The following is a 22,465-nucleotide window of genomic DNA, read 5'->3' on the forward strand; positions in this document are numbered from 1 at the left end:
CTAGAATGAGGAGGAAGTGTGTATTACCCCAGGGATTCATGGAAATCTGGAAAGACAACTTTGGTCTCTGTTGGAGCAAGTGATAGGAGATAACAGAAGTAAAGGAAAAGCAAACTGAGGAGTCAGGTATCTAGTATTTAAGCCAGAGGGAAGAGATTTTATGACAAACATGTTTAGGAGAGCTTAGCCGTAGACATAAGTCAGCAGTACTGGTTAGATCCTCTTTTTTTCTCTGTGGCTTGTTTAGATACAGAAGTCAGGAGACGATGAGGTAATGTGACCCTAAGCCACACCATCAACAAGGGTGTTTGTGGGCACAGGAGCCAAGAAACTGCACTCTGATCTTTCAGTCAGAACAATGGTTCACAGCTGGACAGACGAGCACCATGCACTACGCACTGATGCCATGCCAAGAAACAGCAGCACGTTGTTCCAAGTCCTTTAGGGGCGTGGTGAAATCCACAGGATGTCATCCTTGCAACCCCTAGTACTCCCATAACCCAGATTCTGAAGACTGTAACTTTTATGAGTATTATTATTATTGCATAGGAACATTACTGTCCCCTTTCCTTTTTCAGTATTTTCTAGGCTGCCAAGATAAATCATCTATGTCCTTTCGTAATGCCATTCAAAGCAAGTTGTTCTTACTGGGTCGATAGCATAGAATAATGGAGCACTCATGATAATGGGTGATGGAATCTACCCATGACCTAATTTGTGTTGTAGAACAGTGGTGTGACATGTATATCCTGTATGTAGGCTGAGCAGACATTATTTATAAAGGCATAGAATCATGTCACACCCATGTATAAAACACTGTATATAGCAAAACAATGGATAGAGAAACATAATCCATCACTCTTGACCTAGAGAGCCTTGCCATCTCTTTGGGCAAATCAAAACAGTTCACATACGTGAAATAGATAAATGACAATAGAGGACAATGAGTTTTTACAGGGGATGGTAAGAATATGGCTAACTACATAAAATATTTCTATTTTCAACAGTATTCATAGTTTGATGTTAGAAAATGCTTTCAGATACCAATATATGTAAATGCATCGATGTATATGTGACTTCATAAGGTTCAGCAGAGCTCATTGGGAAATTGCCTGGTATGAATCTTTTCAAATAAGGAAGTTTCAATCCTTTAGAACTTCCTCAGTTTGGCTTCTAGGGAGGCTGAGAAAGGCAGGAGAAAGGGGAGACATTGCTAACCCACCTCTACTACCTAGGTATTTCTACTTTCGCTGAAATAATAGACCCACCAAGAATAAGGATTCTAATGAACCAATAAATCATCCAGGACAGTCTCCTTATTTGCAAAACAGAAGTGATGAGGGTGAACAGGGGAAACAGTTTCCCTAGGCTCATAAGGTTAATGGCAGCAAAAAAAAAAAAAAAAAAAAAGAAGAGAACCCACACCCCCCAGAACCATAGTGCCTGCTTTTAGACTTAGCATTTGGCAATATATTATCATTCATTGCTTTCTAATTGTTTCCCAAGAAATGTTTGCCATCTTCAACTGTAGTCAAAGCAACCTTACTTTCTTCATAGAACCCTATACAACACTGATCTCTGGGAACTCAGTCAATTCTTGTTAGCTAACTGATCAGTTAATTTACATTTTCATTCAGGGTAGGGAGTTTTGCTGAAGGGTCCAAGGAGAAGAGCAGTAAGGAGCCTACTGAACAAACAGGGGAGGGTGGTGAATCGGGCAAGGCAGTGGCAAGCAGGGTGAAGACAAGTGGTTTGATGCTGAAGACATGTTAAGTGAAAGTTGAGATTTTCTGACAGAATTGTCAAGAATAACTGTAATCTGAGCAATTGGAAAGATGGTGTCACCATTGACTGAGACAGAGGAAGACTTCAGGATAAAAAGACTAGGGAAAGTCCAAGAGGCTGATTTTGGATAAATTAAGTTTGAGATATCTGATGGTGGTCCAACTATAGATGTCATTTTGTCATTGTGTTTTAATAGTAAAATTCAGGATACTACTTATTATACATGCTTGGATCATTTACATAAGGATTTCTAGGAAGATATTTTGTTACCCGAGCTCTCAAAACAAGTTAAAACTCTGCAACCAGTTACACTAATATTTTGGGTTTTCAATTGTGACAGTACATAGAATGTTAAGGTTAAAGCTTAAACTGGGTTAGTACTCACAGCAAGAAATAACAATTTACAAATTTTGTTTTATTCTTATGCTGTGCTTGAATCTCAAAGCTATGTTTAAGAGCTTCTTATGTGATTACAATCTTTATGAAATATGTTTATATTTGCATTTTATTCTGGAGTCAAGTTCAGCAAATATTTCTCTCTTTTTTTAGGTCTAAGGAAGATAGGAGGTTTATTTAACTTTTCAATTTGGAATTAATTATTGAAACTTATTTATCTTTTCTGCAGCAAAATTCTTATAATTTTATCTTTATCAGTGTTTATCTATATTATCTTTAATGTATACATTCATGTATACCTACGTTGTTCAGTTTTAATCTCTGTATTTCTGTGAAATTGGCTTCAGTGTTATTGAAGAACAATAAACTTTCACTTCACGTATTATTCTTATCCATTTGAGATCCTTAAATATCAAATGAATTCCATAATCTTCTAATAAATATGCAGACACATTTATGAATATTAGTGTGAGGAAGTAGAATTAACCTTGCGTTCTATTGATAGCTACTGTTTCTGTCACTCATTTTTACCTCTTCTAATTGGGTCACTTCTAGTGGTTTGGAAAGTTTTGATATTGCCATTAGTTTCCATAGAAACCATTATTGAACTTAATCCCAGATGTCACTATTTAGATAAAGAGTTTATGGGCACTAGAATGCCAGTTTGGATGTTAAAGGTCCTGAGCCCAGACTGAGTAGTTTAGGAATCACTGTGGCTAATTTAAAAGCATTTCATGTAAAGTACACATCACTGCTTAATTAGTTGAATATATCGAGGTATTGGAGCTGTGTTAGAAAAGCACTAACTGAAACATCAAAGCGTAACTTCTAAAAAATTAATCATTGTAGGACAGTGGAAAGAGGTGTAAAGCAAATCAGAGTCACTCTCTTCCAGTAAATGTCTTAGCTGCTTGAAAGATTTGTATCATGTTTGCAATGGCATAGTGCTTTTTCATTCCCAATGAGACTCATTAGAAAGATTCCATAGAAGCTGATAGGGTGTAACATTTTGAAGCACTATCACTGGGTCCAGTACCAGTTCAGTTATGTATCACCCGCATGACTTGCATGACCTCACTTAACCTCCGAACCTCAGTTTTGGTAACATGACAATATTCACCTCACACAGAACTCTGCATGAATTGAATGAAATAACACAAATGAACTACTTTACAATAAAATAATACAAGTGAAATACTTTACAAGCTGAAAATACTTAGCATAAATGTAAAATGTCACTACTAGTGTCATGTCTTATTAGAAAAGAGGTCATGACATAGATCATTTCATAAAAATTATATATTTTGTAACTGTAAGTTTAACTTAACTACATCCCAGGATGTGGAAACTAGAAAGAAACAAGACAACAATCTTTAATCAATCACCCTTACACAGTTAGTGTCAATATAGATATTTTCTCTTATATATTTCCATGCAATCTTTTATAATTTTTTTCTGATGATAAAAATAATACATACTTAATTTGCTATTGCATGCACCTGGAAATATACAGAAGCATTAGAAAGCTGAAGAGAATTAAGAATTTGCTCTTATCTAAACATTATTAGTCACTGTTAAATTTTTGGTATGTTTTCATCTCTCTATATATAGTTTTAAATTGTGTATTAATATTATTTTATATATTGCTGTATTAAAATGTTTTATACATTGATACATTTCTCTTTGTCGTTAAATTCTTTTATTCTTAATGACTGCTTAACATTTTGCATTCAGATAAGCTATAATTTAGGCATTTCATTCTTTCTATTTAGGCTGTTTTTGGTTATTGACAATTTTTTAAAATGTTGCAGTGATATAAAAATTTTTCATTCTAACTTTATTTTTTTACATTTCGGATAATTTTCTTAAGTTGTATTTCTATAAGTTAAATTTCTAGAAATTTAATCAAAAGATATAAACATTTCTGGCTGGGTGTGGTGGCTTATGCCTGTAATCTCAGCGCTTTGGGAGGCTAAAGCGGGCAGATGACTTGAGGTCAGGAGTTTGAGACCAGTCTGGCCAACATGGTGAAACCCCATCTCTATTAAAATACACAAATTAGCCAGGATGGTGGCAGGCACTTGTAATCCCTGTTACTTGGGAGGCTGAGGCAGGAGAATCATTTGAGCCTGGGAGGCAGAGGTTGCAGTGAGCCGAGAACGCGCCACTGCACTCCAGCCTGAGTGACAGAGCAAGACTCCATCTCAAAAAAAAAAAAAAAGATATGAACATTTTCAAGCTTTTGAAAGGAGTTCCAAAAGGCAACTCCTACAAAAGCTGCTTGAAACTCTATGCATTCTTTTCCATTTTGTTTTGCATAATTATCATCACAGTGTGCATACAATTCTGTATCTTATTTCACTTAAGATTATATTTTACATAGTTTTGATGTTGCTGCATGGTCTTTATAACCACCATTTTAATAGCTCCGTAATATTCTAACCAGTTAAAATACTACAACTACTAGCCATTCTTATGTTGTCAGACATTTAGACGACTTTTAATTTTCCTTCTTACATTAAAAAAAAAAAAAAAACACTGAATATGGTACACAGATTTTTCACAGTTGTTGTTGTTACTGCTTTTGGATTGTTCCTTTACAGTAGATTCCTAAATATAATTATTAGTAATAACTTGATAAATTTGGGGTCACTTGAAAATATATACTGCATTTTCTTACAGTATGGCAATATTTACATATTTAATATTTGCTGTGGCTAGCAGTATATTAACTGTATGAGTTCATGGGGTTTATTCAGTCCTTATCAGCCTTTTTCACAGCTCAGTAAAGTTATAGCCATTATTTTACTTTCTCTCCACATTCTTTGTACCAGTTGAGAGCAGATGGACACAATGCCTTTTCAAATTAGTCTATATTACATTTGGCTATTTTACAAGATACAGTGAAAGAATTTGGCTGGTATCTGTAATTCTCACCAACAGCTCAGGACCGGTAAGATGATAGCTAGTCTAATGAAAACATTTTAAGACTTTCAAGCCAGGGGACTCTTACTCCAGTAGTTTGGAGGCTGCCATTCACAATTTTAGACTGATACAGATTTCCATAATATATTTGCCTTATTAGGTTTCAAATTTTATGAACTCCACTTAGAATTAATTTATTTTGTAAGTCCAGATAAGATCAATCCATTATAGTTTGATCCAGATTAAGATGTTCCATAAACTGAGATGGGTTCCAATTTATTTCAGCCCATTGGGTCCTTTGGTAATAACGTCTCTTTGTCTCAGGAAGTTTGACCCAAATGTCAATATGCACTCCTGAAGAATATCATTTGCTTTCAGCCCAGAAGTTGGTATTATTAGTTGGGGTTTGTGGACGACATCACGTTTCTTCACCCCTTTTTGTCTCCATGCTTTTTGAAATATGGCTTTGTAACTTGTCTCCTCAAGAGGTAGAGTTTTGTTCCCTACCTGTTGAATCTGAATTGACCTTACCATTTATTAACTCCAAGTTTAGGCCTTAAGAGACTTGACCTACTCTCATTTTCTTTCCTGGAACCTTACCTTAGCCATATGAATAAGCCTGAATTTATCTGGTAGAAGATGAGAAATAACATGGATCAGAAACAACAACCTCTCAATTGAAAATGTCCTAGATCAGCCAGTCCCTGGCCAACCCACCACCTGACAGTTGACACATGAGTGAGCCAAGCTGAGATGAATTATGTCCAACTCAGAGCAGCAAAACTTCCTAGTTGACTCCAGATTCATGAGCTAAATAATTATTGTTTTAAACCACTAAGCCCTGGGATGGTTTGTTATGCAGGTTTTTTTTTGTGTGTGTGTGTGGCCATTGATAACTGATAAAGGTATTCATAGCTTTATAATCCATGGAGCAATAGTTGGTTTAATTATATTATGGAAACATAATTCCTCAACCCAATAGTAGAATGCTCAGTCTTTTCCTGTCATATGAAGAATGGTGCAATATTTCACCCAGGATCTCGTCAAGCAAAGCCAAAAAGTTTTATAGATCCTGCAATCAAAAGAATTTTAACCCCCCCTCCTCCCCGATCCAAGGCAGTTAAACTATTCTACTTGGGAAATCTGCTATGCATACAGGAAATGCTGAAAAAATGGGGTACAGTTATAACTGAGTCAAACAAATACTCTCAAAATAAAGCAGTCATAAGTTCTCATACAGTACTCTTATAAGTTGCTTTATGGAAATAGCTTTTACAAGTCTTAAATGTGTTTATATATTTTAATTGGAAGAATGAAAGTAAACTGACTGTGTGTCTCATCTGGACATTATAATTTCTCAGACAAATCTTATTATCACACAGATGAAGCTCTAAAAGTAACCATTCAATGGGTGCAATATTGACCTACCTATCTCTGATTGGCACTGCAAAATGTGTTAGCCACTAGCCACATGTGTCTATTTGTATTTAAATTTAAATCAGTGAAATTACATGAAATGAAACCTTCAGTTCCTCAGTTTCACTAACCGCAGTTCATATATCAATAGCCACGTGTGGTTGGTGACTACCATATTGGACAGCACAGATACAGAAAACTTCTACTATTGCAGAAAGATCTATTGAACTGTGCTGCTCTAGACTTTCCTAACTCCACAAGTACAAGTTTGATTGTTTCTGTAGTATTTGGATATAATTCACAAGTTAGTGATTTGAGACCGATCAACTTATTGAATATCCTGACCAATTAAAACAGCTGGAAGTTGACTCACTCTTTGGTATGAGCCAAGGCTGCCAGTTTGCTTGGTAATTTCTACAGATCTGATGCCCAACCCAGGGTGGACTGGTTCCCACACAGACCAGGCATGTCTTAACTAGCCTAGTTAGGTTTTTAATCCATGTCATTTTTAATATTGGATTTAATTAGAGAAACAGGCACATGTTCTGTCATCCAAAAATTATAAAGATTGATGCAGGGGCATGAGTTATTCGTTCTTTTACTTTATATTAATCTTGATTTGTTTCCCAAAAACCTCACATAATTTTTAGTAGCAGATACAGACTTGAAAGTATCTGAGGCATCTAACGCCATTGAGAGATTGAACAGTTACTATTTTATCTTCCATATGCAAGTGAATTTTATTTTTACTATGCCTGCAAACCCGTTACCTAGAGATTGATCTAAGTTTCATGTACTTTAGTTATTACTAGAATTTGGTTAAAACTATTAATAAATTCTTTAATTAGATCATTTTTCTTCTAATTGAATCATGTATGTGTTTCTGAAGTTGAATGCTCTGTCATGTGGTTCAGCTTGCCTTCTGAACAAGTTTGAAGTGAGTGTTTTCAATGATTAAAATGTATGTTCATAAAGATTTCACCCTGGATGAGTAGTGGTTAGTATCTATTTAGATTTTTTCTATGGCATTTCTCCATGTCCTCTACAGGTGTCGCTTCTCATCAGGAGAATAGCTTTGTGTTTCATGCCTTGTACACATTTGCTGCCGGGAAAATTCATATAAAGTCATATTTTCAGTCATGATAAAAAGTAACAGTTGTTCAGGATGGGTGTGACCCAATATACTTTTTCTCCTTTTTTATTAAGGTATAATAGATACATTACACATATTTAAAATGCAAAATTTGATCAATTTTGATATATGTATATGCCCAAGAAACATTTACTGCAATTAAGATACTGAACATATTACTTCTTAAATTCCTTTGTGCCTCATTGAAAATCCCTCTCTTCTACCCCTCTTCATCCCATCCCCAGGTGGTCACTTATTGATTTTCTGACACTATATTTTATTCATAATTTCTATACTTTAATATAAATTGAATGTTTATAAAAGAGTACATTATAAACTCTTTTCTGCCTGCCTTCTTTTACTCAGCACAATTATTTTGAGATTCATAATTGCATTGTAGTTAATTCCTTTTTTTTTTTTTTGTAGACAGTCTTGTTCTGTCACCCTGTCTGGAATGCAGTGGCTGGATCTTGGCTCACTGCAATCTCTACCTCCCAGATTCAAGCGATTCTTTTGCCTCAGTCTCCCAAGTCACTGAGATTACAGGCATGTGCTACCATGCCAAATTAATTTTTTTTTTTTTTTGTATTTTTAGTAGAGATGGGGTTCCACTGTGTTGGTTGGGCTGATCTCGAACTCCTGACCTCAAGTGATCCACTTGCCTTGGTCTCCCAAAGTGCTGGAACAACACTTAACTCCTTTTAATTGATGGGTAGTGTTCCATTATTTGTATATATCATAATTTGTTTATTTATTTACCTGGTAATGAGCATTTGAGTTGTTTCCAGGTTTTAGTTGTTTCAAATAAAACTGCTATGAATATCTTTATACAAATCTTTGCATAAACATGTTCTTTCATTTTTCTTTGGTCAATTCCTAGGAGTGTAATGGCTGCATCATGTGGTAAGCGTGTGTTTAACTTCTTTTAATTCACCTGTTGGTCCTATTCACTATGGAGATATATGATTGGGAAAATAGCATCATAAAGGGATTGAACACTGAGAAGATAAATGGCTCGTTAAAGTTCAAAAACCAGTGAAACTTCTGAACTGCTTCTTGAAAAGTGTATTCCATCATTCCATTATGTTTTTTTATTTGCAGGTGGCAGTTAAAGTGAAGGGGATATTTGATGTCCATATTATGAGCCAAATCTTGGGTCATAATAGCTGCTAAACATGATTTCTTATTAGCTCGTATGGAATCAAGGTTGTCGTATTTCCGAACAATTTCCTGAGTATGTTCTCTAGTGATAAACTCTCCAGTGACTGCTTTTTCTGAAAACTAACCTCTTACCCAAATTTAAAATATTCATTTTTACCCTAATGACTGGGAGATTGCCTTGTATAATCAGCCCACCAGTTATATTTGTGGTATAGTTTCTATGTCTCCAGGCCACAGTAATATACTGGGGAGTTATATTTTATATCCAAGAGCTATTTGTCAAACCTCACACCAATGAGCTGTGTGAGGCCAGGAGTTCAAGACCAGCCTGGGCAATATTGCAAGACTGTGTCTCTACAATAAGCTAGCTGGGCATGGTGACATGCACCTGTAGTCCTAGTTACTTGGGAGGTTGAGGTGGGAGGACCACTTGAGTCCAGGATATCAAGGCTGCAGCGAGCTATGATTGTAGCACTGCACTCCAGCCTGGGCAACAGAGTGAGAATCTGTCTCTTAAAAAATAAAAATAAAAAAGAAATGCCAGTGAATTGAATCCATAGAGATGTAAATAGATTTGGACTGAATACTCCAGTCAGCTTAATACTATTATGCAATCCATTTGGCTAAATTAATAGCTTACGACTTTGAATGATGTAAATAAGAATCTGGTCCTTCAGAGTCGTAGTTCTCAAGCATGGCTTATTAAGACCATCGGGAAAGCATTTACACAAAACTTTCCTATATTAATCTGGGTCCTACACCATACAAATTGAATCAGAATCTTTGGAGTGAGGCCAAGCATTTATTTTAAGGACAAGAAGAAATTCATACTTAAAACTTATGAGCCATTTAAATTTTCAAAATTCAGAACCATCTGTCCCTGTCCAAGTTGAGAGCCTGCTAAGGTTTTGGTCCTGGCTGTGGCATCTGAGATAGCTAATGAGATTTTAGTAATTCCTAATCTGAATCAGTCTCTTTTGTTTGTTTTATTTATTTATTGGTAGGCTTGTTTTTGCATTTGAAGTATTGGCATTCCGAAACCAGTAAGTCATAACCAAACACTGTGTGCCTCCCTGTCCAGATTGGATAATTCTTCGATGTATTAATTTTGTATTGCTGTCGTAACAAATTACCGAAGACTCAGTGTCTGGAAGCAATACAAATTTATTACCTTACAATTCTGTAGGTTAGAAGCCTATGACCTAACTTCTAAGTCCCTGACAAGAGTCTCCCTGGGGTAACATTAGAGGATCAGCAGGCCTGCATTCCTTATAAAGGCCCTAGGAGAGAGTGTTCGTTTGCTTTTTCTAACCTTTAGAGGCCATTCACATGTCTTGGCTCATGGCCCCCTTCCTTCATATCCAAAGCCAGGAACATTACATCTATCTGACTTTTATTCCTCGACCACACCTCTCTCTGGCCATGACCAGGGAAATTTCTCCACTGTTAAGGATTCATGTGATTGAGACCCAGGTAACCCAGGCTAATCTCTCCTTCTCAAGAGAAGATTAGTCACATTCGCAAAGTCTCTTTTACCATGAAAATGAGTTTATTCACAAGCTCAGTGATTAGGACGTGGGCATCTTTGTGGGACTGTCATGTTGTCTACCACACTAGGTGTCAAGACAGCATGGCATTAGTCTCTCTAAGTCCCTACCGGCGGCTTCTTCAGTGCCTTCTACTGCTGCAGCCTGATTCTGTTGGATATAACTCTTTGGAAACAGATTTTAAAAGTCATTTGTGTTGTGTTCCTGTGAAAGGTAAAACATCCAGGCAGTTGACGACATATATTTCTTGCATCCAGTCTCAGGGAAGTCTCTTATTTCGCATCATCATCCTCCTTGGCCTCCTCTGATGGAGCATGCTCTTCTGATTGGGGACTGTCTTTTTGAGAGCCTGGGGACTGTCTTTTTGAGGGCCAGGAGGCTGCCTTCCTCTGCTACCTGACCCTAAAATGTTGAAGGCCCAAGGTCCATTTCAGATATCTGATGCTCACAGTCTCTTTTAGTCTAGGCTGCCAGCTTTTTAATTTTTCTAAGAAAAATCTTATTATAAATGTAGTTTCCTTTTTAACTAGTTTATCAGGCACAACCTGCATTAATAGCCATGCTTGCAATTCTTGTTAGACAAGCCTCGCCTTCCAGACTTACTTTTAGGTACATTGAACCTAACAGACTACTAGTGAAAAGCCACAGTCTTAGTCTCTTGTTTCTTAGCCATTTCCTTCATCTGAAAGATTTATGTGTGCCAAATTATTATTTTCAGAGATTTTTAACAAAAGAATGTGAGTCTTGATATGGTTCTTGCCATTAATCTGAGTTTTCCTGGGTCTTTTATGGTACAGAGACCTTCTCAGCTTGCTCTTTAAGAGTTGGAAATACAAATCCATTTCACTTTTGTCTTGGTACATTTAATTTTTCTACCTCCTTGCCTAAACATGTAAGCTCAGTTGACAAAACTGCTGCCTTCCAAGTTATTGTAGGTGACAATGTTAATGAGTGTTTTGCTATTGCATAATAATGGAATAATTATGTCCTTTTAGACCCTGGTCACAGTTTCTTGCAAATTGCTTCCTGTATCTATATGCCTTGTATTTTATGTTTCATTGTTGGTTTTGTTGGTGTTACAGCAATCCCCCTACTTTTAGGTACCAATTTCTGTATTAGTCAGCATAGGCTGGGATATACTGTGACAACAAATTAAAAATAGTTTAATGTCTTATCACAATAAATAATTACTTCTCATTCATGCAACATGTTCATTATATGTTAGTTAAAACTCCCTTCTGTTTTCTGGAAGCCAAACTATAGAACAGCTTCTATCTGGAACATTGATAGCTGCAGCATAAAGAACCAAACATAGCCAATGTGAACTTAGTTTAAAGCTTCCACTAAAAGTTATAGGTGTCACTTCCACTCACATTTCATTGACCAAAGCAAGTTTTATAGTCAAGCCAAATACCAATGGAGAGAGGAAATATAATCCTCTCTCAGGGGAAGGGTGCCTAATATTTGGGGGTAATCTTCAATCTATCGAACTAATAAACGAGACTTAGTACTACAGCCGTTTATTCATAAGAGGGCAAACCTTATGGTTAGAATCTTGAAAATTTTAAACTTTTAAAAAAATTATACTTTAATTTTTGGGATACATGTGCAGAATGCACAGGTTTGTTACGTAGATATACATGTGCCATGGTGGTTTGCTGGACTTATCAACCCATCATCTACATTAGGTATTTCTCCTAATGCTGTCACTCTCCTAACCCCCCATCCCCCTGACAGGCCCCAGTGTGTCATGGTCCCCTCCCTGTGTCCATGTATTCTCATTGTTCAACTCCCACTTATGACTGAGAACTTGCAGTGTCTGGTTTTCTGTTTCTGTGTTAGCTTGCTGAGAATGATGGTTTCCAGCTTCATCCATGTCCCCGCAAGGGACATGAACTCATCCTCTTTATGGCTGCATAGTATTCCATTAAGTATATGTGCCACATTTTCTTTATCCAGTCTGCCATTGATGGGCATTTGTGCTGGTTCCAAGTCTTTGCTATTGTGAAAAGTGCTGTAATAAACATACGTGTGCATGTGTCTTTAAGGTAAAATGATTTATAATCCTTTGGGTATATACTCAGTAATGGGATTGCTGGGTCAAATGTTATTTCTGGTTCAAGGTCCTTGAGGAATCACCACACTGTCTTTCACTACGGTTGAACTAATTTATACTCGCATATTTATTCTCTACATATATGTGGAAATATATCCATGTTTATTCTCCACATATATGTGGAGAAATATGTAAAAGCATTTCTATTTCTCCACATCCTCTTCAGCATCTGTTGTTTCCTGAGTTTATAATGATCGCCATTCTAAATGGTGTGAGATGGTATCTCATTGTGGTTTTGATTTGCATTTCTCTAATGGCCAGTGATAATGAGCTTTTTTTCATGTTTGTTGGATGCATAAATGTCTTCTTTTGAGAAGTGTCTGTTTATAGCCTTCACCCACTTTTTGTTGGTTTTTTTTTTCTTGTAAATTTGTTTAAGTTCCTTTTGATTCTGGATATTAGCACGTTGTCAGATGGATAGATTGCAAAAATTTTCTCCCATTCTGTAGGTTGCCTGTTCACTCTGATGAATAATTTCTTTTGTGTGCAGAAGGTCTTTAGTTTAATTAGATCCCATTTGTCAATTTTGGCTTTTGTTGCCATTGCTTTTTGTGTTTTACTCATAATATCTTTGCCCATGCCTATGTTCTGAATGATATTGCCTAGGTTTTCTTCTAGGGTTTTTATGACTTCAGGTCTTACGTTTAGAGTCTTTGATCCATCTTAAGTTAATTTTTGTATAAGGTGTAAGGAAGGGGTCCAGTTTTCCCAACACCGTTTATTAAATGGGGAATCCTTTCCTCATTGCTTGTTTTTGTCAGGTTTGTCAAAGATCAGATGGTTGTACATGTGTTGCACATTATTTCTGAGGCCTCTGTTCTGTTCCATTGGTCAATATATCTGTTTTAGTACCAGTACCATGCTGTTTTGGGTACTATTGACTTGTAGTATAGCTTGAAGTCAGGTAGCATGATGCCTCCGGCTTTGTTCTTTTTGCTTAGGATTGTCTTGGCTATACAGGCTCTTTGTTGGTTCCATATGAAATTTAAAGTAGTTTTTTCTAATTCTGTGAAAAAAGCTAGTGGTAGCTTGATGGGGAGAGCATTGAATCTATAGATTACTTTGGGCAGTATGCCATTTTCACTATATTGATTCTTCTTATCCCTGAGCATATAATGTTTTTCTATTTGTGTCCTCTCTTATTTCTTTGAGCCGTGGTTTGTAGTTCTCCTTGAAGAAGTCCTTCATATCTCTTGTAAGTTGTATTTCTAGGTATTTTATTCTCTTTGTAGAAATTGTGAATGGGAGTTCACTCATGATTTGGCTCTCTGTTTGTCTATTAATACTGTATAGTAATGCTTTTGATTTTCACACATTGATTTTGTATCCTGAGACTTTGCTGAAGTTGCTTATGAGCTCACAGAGTTTTTTGGGCTGAGATGATGGGGTTTTCTAAATATACAATCATGTCATTTGCAAACAGAGACAATTTGACTTCCTTTTCTCCTATTTGAATATCTTTTATTTCTTTCTCTTGCCTGACTGCCCTGGCCAGAACTTCCAATACTATGTGGAATAGGAGTGGTGAGAGAGGGCATTCTTATCTTGCGCCAGTTTTCAAAGGGAATGCTTCCAGCTATTGCCCATTCAGTATGATATTGCCTGTGGGTTTGACATAAATAGCTCTTATTGTTTTGAGATAAATTCCATCAGTACCTACCTTATTGTGAGTTTTTAGCATGAAGGCATGTGTAATTTTATCAAAGGCCTTTTCTACATCTATTGAGATAATCATGTGGTTTTTGCCATTGGTTCCGTTTCTGTGATGGATTACATTTATTGATTTGTGTATGTTGAACCAGCCTTGCATCCCAGGGATGAAGCCAACTTGATCATTCTGGATAAGCTTTTTGATGTGCTGCTGGATTCGATTTGCCAGTTTTTTAATTGAGAATTTTCGCATCGATGTTCATCAGGGATATGGGCCCGAAATTTTCTTTTTTGTGTGTGTTTCTGCCAGGTTTTGGTATCAGGATGATGCTGGCCTCATAAAATGAGTTAGGGAGGAGTCCCTCTTTTTCTATTGTTTGGAATATTTTCAGAAGAAATGTTAGCAGCAACTCTTTGTACCTCTGGTAAAATTCGGCTGTGAATCTGTCTGGTCCTGGGCTTCTTTTTGGTTGGTAGGCTATTAATTACTGTCTCAATTTCAGAACTTGTTATTGTTCTATTCAGAAGTTCAACTTCTTCCTGGTTCGGTCTTGGGAGGGTGTATGTGTCCAGGAATTTATTCTTTTCTTCTAGATTTTCTAGTTTATTTGCATAGAGGTGTTTATAGTATTCTCTGATGGTAGTTTGTATTTCTGTGGGATCAGTGATTATATCCCCTTTCTCATATTTTATTGTGTCTATTAAATTCTTCTCTCTTTTCTTCTTTATTAGTCTGGCTAGCAGTCTATTTGGTTAATCTTTTCAAAAAAGCACCTCTTGAATTCACTGATGTTTTTGAAGGGATTTTCCTGTTTCTATCTCCTTCAGTTCTACTCTGATCTTAGTTATTTCTTGTCTTTGGCTAGCTTTTGAAATTTTTGCTCTTGCTTCTCTAGTTCTTTTAATTGTGATGTTAGGGTATTGATTGTAGATCTTTCCCTCTTTTTCATGTGCATATTTAGTGCTATAAATTTCCCTCCAAACACTGCTTTAGCTGTGTCCCAGAGATTCTGGTCCGTTGTGCCTTTGTTCTCATTGGTTTCAAAGAACTTATTTCTGCCTTAGTTTCGTTATATACCCAATAGTCATTCAGGAGCAGGTTGTTCAGTTTCCATGTAGTTATGTGGTTTTGGGTGAGTTTTTAAATCCTGAATTCTAATTTGACTGCACTGTCGTCTGTGAAACTGTTTGTTTTGGTTTCTGTACTTTTGCATTTGTTAAGGACTATTTTATTTCCAATTATGTGGTCAATTTTAGAATAAGTGTGATGTGGTGCTGAGAAGAATATATATTCTGTTGATTTGGGGTGGAGATTTCTGTGGATGTCTGTTAGGTCCACTTGGTCCAGAGCTGAGTTCAAGTCCTGAATGTCCTGGTTACTTTTCTGTCTTGTTGATCTGTCTAATATTGACATTGGGGTGTTAAATCTCCCACTATTATTATGTGGGAGTCTAAGTCTCTTTGTAGGTCTCTAAGAACTTGCTTTATGAATCTGGGTGCTCCTGTATTGGGTGCATATTTAGGATAGCTAGCTATTCTTGTTGCATTGATCCCTTTACCAGTACTTAACGCCCTTCTTTGTCTTTTTTGATCTGTTTTGGTTTAAAGTCTGTTTTATCAGAGACTAGGATTGCAACCCCTGCTCTTTTATTGCTTTCCATTTGCTTGGCAAGTATTCCTCTATCTCTTTATTTTTAATGTATGTGTGTCTTTGCACATGAGAGGTGTCTGCTAAATACATCACACTGATGGGTCTTGACTCTTTATCCAATTTGCCAGTCTGTGTCTTTTAATTGGAGCACTTTTGTTCCCTTGCTGGTGAGGAGCTGTGATCCTTTGGAGGAGAAGAGGCATTCTGGTTTTTTTTTGAATTTTTGGCCTTTTTGCACTGTTTTTTCCTCATCTTTGTGGATTTATCTACCTTTGGTCTTTGATGCTGGTGACCTTCAGATGTGGTTTTGGTGTGGATGCTCTTTTTGTTGATATTGATGCTATTATTTTCTGTTTGTTAGTTTTCCTTCTAACACTCAGGCCCCCTCTGCTGCAGGTCTGCTGGAGTTTGCTGGAGGTCCACTTCAGACCCTGTTTTCCTGGATATTACCAGCAGAGGCTGCAGAACAGCAAAGATTGCTGCCTATTCCTTCCTCTGGAAGCTTCATCCCAGAGGGGCACCCACGAGATGCCAGCCAGAGCTCTCCTCTATGAGGTGTCTGTCGACCCCTGCTGGGAGGTGTCTCCCAGTCAGGAGACATGGGGGTCCGGGACCCACTTGAGGAGGCAGTCTGTCCCTTAGCAGAGGTCCAGTGCTGTGCTGGGAGATCCGCTGCTCTCTTCAGAACTGGAAGGCAGGAGCGTTTAAGTCTGCTGAAGCTGCTCCCACGGGTGCTCCTTCCCCCAGGTGCTCTGTCCCAGGGAGATGGGAATTTTATCTATCAGCCCCTGACTGGGGCTGCTGCTTTGTTTTCAGAGATGCCCTGCCCAGAGAGGAGGACTCTAGAGAAGGAGTCTGTCTACAATGGCTTTGCAGAGGTGGTGGGCTCCACCCAGTTCGAACTTCCCAGCAGCTTTGTTTACAGTGTGAGGGGAAAACTGCCTACTCAAGCCCCAGTAATGGTGGACACTCCTCCACCCACCAAGCTCCAGCATCCTAGGTCAACTTCAGCTGCTGTGCTGGCAGTGAGAATTCAAGCCAGTGGATCTTAGCTTGCTGGGCTCCGTGGGGATCCCCTGAGCTAGACCAATTGGCTCCCTGGCTTCAGCCCCCTTTCCAGGCGAGTGAACAGTTCTCTCTTGCTGGCATTCCGGGCACCACTAGGGTATGAAACAAAACAAAACAAAACAAAAAAACTCCTGCAGCTAGCTCAGTGTCTGCTCAAACAGCTGCCCAATTTTGTGTTTGAATCCCGGGGCCCTGGTGGTATAGGCACCTGAGGGAATCTCCTGGTCTGCTGGTTGCGAAGACAGCAGGAAAAGCGTAGTACCTGGGAGGGAGTGCACCGTCCCTCAGGGCACCATCCCTCACAGCCTCCCTTGGCTAGGGGAGGGAGTTCCCTGACCCCTTGCACTTCCTGGGTAAGGCAATGCCCCACCCTGCTTCAACTCGCCCTCCGTGGGCTGCACCCCCTGTCTAACCAGTCCCAGTGAGATGAACCGGGTACCTCAGTTGGAAATGCAGAAGCCACCTGCCTTCTCTGTTGATCTTGCTGGGCGCTGCAGAGTTGCACAGTTCCCATTCGACCATCTTGCCAGCCACCTAAAATTTTAAACTTAATTAAAATTTTAACTGTCAAAATTACTGTGTTAAAATGCCTTGAGAAATTTTTTACCAAAGATGAAGAGAAATTTCCTCCTTCTCTACCAAGACTCCAGTAAATTAATTATAGGTACTTTATATTAAGGCAGGGAATGAACTATTCTCAGCTCCAAGACAGAGTGATATTTGTCAGAAGAACTTGTCAACAAAATAGCTTTATTTTCCAATCAAAGTAAGATTAAGCAATAATCAGGCATTACTGTCCTGAGTTTCATGTTTCTACTGGTGAAGTCTTCTTCTTTGTTTAAAGGTTTTGAGTAGGACTAGAGCTTATTTTCATCATAAATGGGACAAAAAGAAAGGAGTTTATACATAGTCCACCCAATATAATGACCTTCTTTCTACAGGGGGATACCAGCTGACAGATCTATCCTGAGATAAGTGACACTGATGCGCAGTTGTAGAATTTCCTTTCTTGCATGGGTGTGAGAAACCAATATAATCTTTTCTAACAACAGAGATTGTTCTTGCAAAAGAACAAGCATGTACAAATTATTATGATATGGTAAAAAGATTATTGAACACCTCAAGTCCATATTTCATCCATTTGAAAGGGATTTATTTACACCATACCCTAGGAATAAAATGGCCTCAGCCTGGCTGTACCATGCTGTCTTAGTGACAGTTTTCCAAGTCTACATGTGCAGAGGTTAAGGAAACATTGTTATGTAGCAAACAGCTGAGAATCCCACATTCTCTGATCCAACGTTCTTCACAAAATTGTCCAAGGGTCCTTGGAACACTATTATTAGGCATTATACTTTTCAAATCCTTAAATTAATCTGTGAAGATTTCTGTCACATTTTAATTTATATCTTTTTATATATCACTGAAGCTGAATAATTTCTCAGCTTTTATAATTTTATCTTCTGTGAGTTTCTTTGCTTATGTCTTTTGTCAGAGTGCCTTTTCTTGAAATTAAAATTGGTTTTATTTTAAATTTCTTATTATAAAACATCTACCTCCTTATATTTAAACCCTTAAGTCATATAGAAAATTAGTTTTGGCCTTTAAGTTTTCAAAACCATGTCCTTAGTGCCAGGTTTGGTTTGTAAGTAAGAACACATTTAGTTATAAGAACATAAGTGTTGGACTCTAAAATGAGGTGAATAAGTCAGAGAAGCGGTCACAAGCCTACTGGAATTGACTTAATTGAAAATATAAAAATAGAAACAAAAGTTAAATGGTGTTTGAGGACATGCCTATAAATCACAGTTTTTCACAATAGCAACAACGTGAAATCAACCTAAATGCCCATTAAAGAGAGATTGCGTAAAGAAAATATGATACATATATACCATGGAATACTATGCAGCCATAAGAAAGAATAAGGTTATGGCCTTTGCAGGGACATGGATGGAGCTGGATGCCATTATCCTTATCAAACTGACACGGAAATAGAAAACCAACTACCACATGTTCTCACTTATAAGTGGGAGCTAAATGGTGAGAACACATGGACACATAGAGGGGAACAACACACACTGGGGCCTTTTGAGGGGCAGAGAGTGAAAGGAGGGAGAGCATCAGGGAAAATAACTAATGGGCACTAGACTTAATACCTGGGTGGTGAAATAATCTGTACAATAAACCCCCAGAACGCAAGTTTACTTATGTAAAAAACCTGCACTTTTACTCCTGAACTTAAAAGTTAAAAAAAGTGATATGAATAAATAATAGTAAAATTAATAAGTAGAAAGCAAATCAAGATATATAGATACTGTGCAGCAATGTCCCAGTTACACGGCACAGCACACATTAGCTAACAACATTTTGAAAAACTTTACTATGAATTTATTTATTTATGATTTATTTATTTATTTATGAATAACTAAAAATTTATGTATTATGCCTGGCTGGATATGTTTTATGCATTAATACACAGCTGTTTTCCAAAATGTACTTAAGGCAGTGTACAAAAATTCTGACAATATGACTGGGGGTTGTTGAGTGAACAGAAAATAAGAATACCAGGAAGTTAGCTGTGGTATAATATAAGGTGCCCAATATGTGCCTTCATTTTCTTTAAATGAAGTTTTAATTTCAGAAAAGTTTTAAAGATTTACAGGAAAATTGTGAAAATAGAATAAAGTTTCTATATACTCCACAATCAGTTTCCCCCACTGGAATATGTAACATTAGTATGTTAGATTTATCACCATCAAAGAACCAGTTTTGATACATTATTATTAACTACAGTCCATCTGCTATTCATAGTTTCTTAATTTTTATTTAATGCCTTTTTTTTCTGTCCCAGGATGCCATCCAAAGAATACCACTTTGCATTTAGTCATCATATCACCATAGGTCTCTTGACTGTGATTCTTAATGACTTTTTGAAATATGGAAACTTTGTATAATAAGTGTAAAGTAAAATCAGATAAATTCAAGGTTGCATTTAGAGACAAAATGGGTGTTATGAAATTATGTTTTGTGGCTAGAGATAGACAGCAAATATCACCTTGAACCCACAGTGTCCAAAAGAAACAAATATACCCACTGTTTACAATGCTTCACAGAAATGAAACTCTTCCTGATAGTGAGTCCTGAGATAACCTCCTTGTACAGCCTTCAATAAGAGACCACTTTGTAGTGTCCTAAGCACTTTCCTTAACATATTTTTATGCAAAGCAAAAAATGGCTTGTAAAGGCTATTTTCTGTAGCATCTTTGAGGTCAGCCAAGGTCATGGTGACTAAGTGCATTTCAGGTGTGGGGAGGAAGGATCACAGTGGAGTCTAAGGCATGAAGCTATGCAAGTGCATCAGAGGGCTGGGAAACTTCCCTTAAATAATAGGTAGCTGATCCTATAGGGCTCTTCTCCAGGCTTCCGGAAAAGACTATCCAACTCAGTCATCACCGTGTGTAGTTCACAATATACCCACTGAGTCCACCCCGCCCCCTACTTTCCCTAGTTTCTTCTTTGATGCAATTCAAGCAAATGACTTTTAAACCTAGCTTTTTGAAGAGAGACTTCGATGGGGGATTTAGGGTCAGTGGACATCAGGTCAGGTAGTTGTTGAGGCTGGTGGGATTATAAGGGACTGTATTTCCACAGGCATGGATTTGAGGCACCCCGCAGATTGTAGAATAGCTCCCTGCTCTGTTTTTTCATACATCACAGTTTATTTGGTCAGGGGCAGCTGCTCATAAAAATGAAACATATTTTCTTTAGCCACATCTGTCTATAGCGCATGCTTGCCAAAAGTTTGAAGCTACCTTCTCTAGGCAGTTCTAATATGCCAAAAACCAGATGGGATTTTCTGTAATTGCAATCATTTGTATTGTTCTCTAGATTTAGAATTCCTATGTGAACAGTATTGTCAATTAAATCATCTCTGCAATTAAAATAAAAGTGTTATGCACTATCCCTAAGCCCATACGCACACACATACACATACTGACAAAATACATACACATAAAGACACACTGACACAACAACTGTTATTGCTGACCTAGGTCTGTATGCTAGGATTAGTAGACTCTTATTTGATTTCTGGCTTTACTCCTTGGTATGTGTAGCTTTGGAAAAGGAAAATTAACATCTCTGGGCCTCAGTTGCCTCATATGTAAGCAATGTGCCAATGAAACATGAAATAAATTATGTGATCCTCCTAAACAAACATTAAATAGTAATATTATCTTAACAATACTCTTTATCTCTTTATATATACATACATAATGTACATATATTCAATACTATTTTACTTATCTAATCATGATATATGATGTCTATCTTCTATATCACAATCAGATCCATATGCCCTTTCCTTTGTGATATTTGTCATAAGGCTCCCCTGGTACTTCTTTCTGTTCTTTTGAATTCTTCACCTTTCCAGTTGTCAGATCTATGCACAGGCTCTCAAGATATTCATCTCAGGGGAAATTTGTATTGATTAGGTGCAGTTGGGAATTTGTCTTGATCTTCATTTGATCCTTACCTAAGGAGAAAGGACCCATGACCCTGCAGAGGACAGACACTACCGTGGGCATGTTATCCTTCATCCTCAACAGGGCAGGCTATGCCAGTGGCATGGGCCAACCTGACCTGCCCATCTGATGGTAAATGCCATTAGTGTGAACCCTCCTAACCCCACCTTACCACACCCTGGGACCATCTGTTACCATCTGCACATCTTTGATCTCCTCCTGAGGAGGCTCTGTTTTCCTTGTTGCCATTGTCAAACTTTTCTCTTAGATCATAGATTCCATGAAGATTGTGAGTGTAGGATACATTTTTCTATTGCCTCCCCAACAAGCACAATGAAAAGGTGAGTGCGTGATACAGAGCTGAACGAATGGAAAAGAGGTGACGTTGAGCATCCCTCAGAAGTTCCCTGGCACGAATCTCTTACCTATTATAATTCAAGTGCTATTTCAGATGGGGCACCTTACCAGCTTTAATGCTGCTGCAAATTCCACAGTGGAGGACAGGGATCTGAAGGACAAGCTCATGTGTTTTGTGGAGGATTGAGGTCACAAGCAGTTAGGATCTTGAGACATCTGTCTTGCTTGACTAAGGCAGGGTGTTATGAGAGAGAGGACATCATGAAAGCAATGACAAGAATTTGGGTTCCTTAGAGGGAGTGGTCAAAGATATATAGATAGAAAGGCACCAAAATCAAACCTTATTAAATTTCTAAACATAACTTTATGTGGTTTCCTGCAAATCACAGATGGTCCTTGACTTATGATGGTATCACATCCTGATAAGCCCATCATAAGTTGAAAGTACTGTAAATCAAAAATGTGTTGAATATACCTAACCTGCCAAACATCATAGCCTTATAGCTTAGCCTAGCCTGCCCTAAGTATGCCCAGAACATTTACATTAGCCCACAGCTGGGCAAAATCATCTAACACAAAGCCTATTTTAGAATAAAGTATTGAATATTTCATGTAATTTATTGAATACCGTACTGAAAGTGAAAAACAGTATGGTTATACGTACTTGAAGTACAGTTTCTTCTGAATGTGTATATTGTAAGTCAAGCCATTGTATGTCAGGGACTGCCTGTATTTCTC

The 22,465-nt window shown here is 37.6% G+C and overlaps 1 protein-coding gene across 5 annotated transcripts in view; it reads left to right on the forward strand.

Moving 5' to 3' along the window:
• LOC105488979 (glutamate metabotropic receptor 1) overlaps positions 1–22,465 on the forward strand; it is a 425,749-nt gene that overhangs the window by 290,310 nt on the left and 112,974 nt on the right. The window lies entirely within an intron of this gene.

Source organism: Macaca nemestrina, chromosome 5, assembly GCF_043159975.1.
Source record: "Macaca nemestrina isolate mMacNem1 chromosome 5, mMacNem.hap1, whole genome shotgun sequence".
Taxonomy (NCBI): Eukaryota; Metazoa; Chordata; class Mammalia; order Primates; family Cercopithecidae; genus Macaca; species Macaca nemestrina.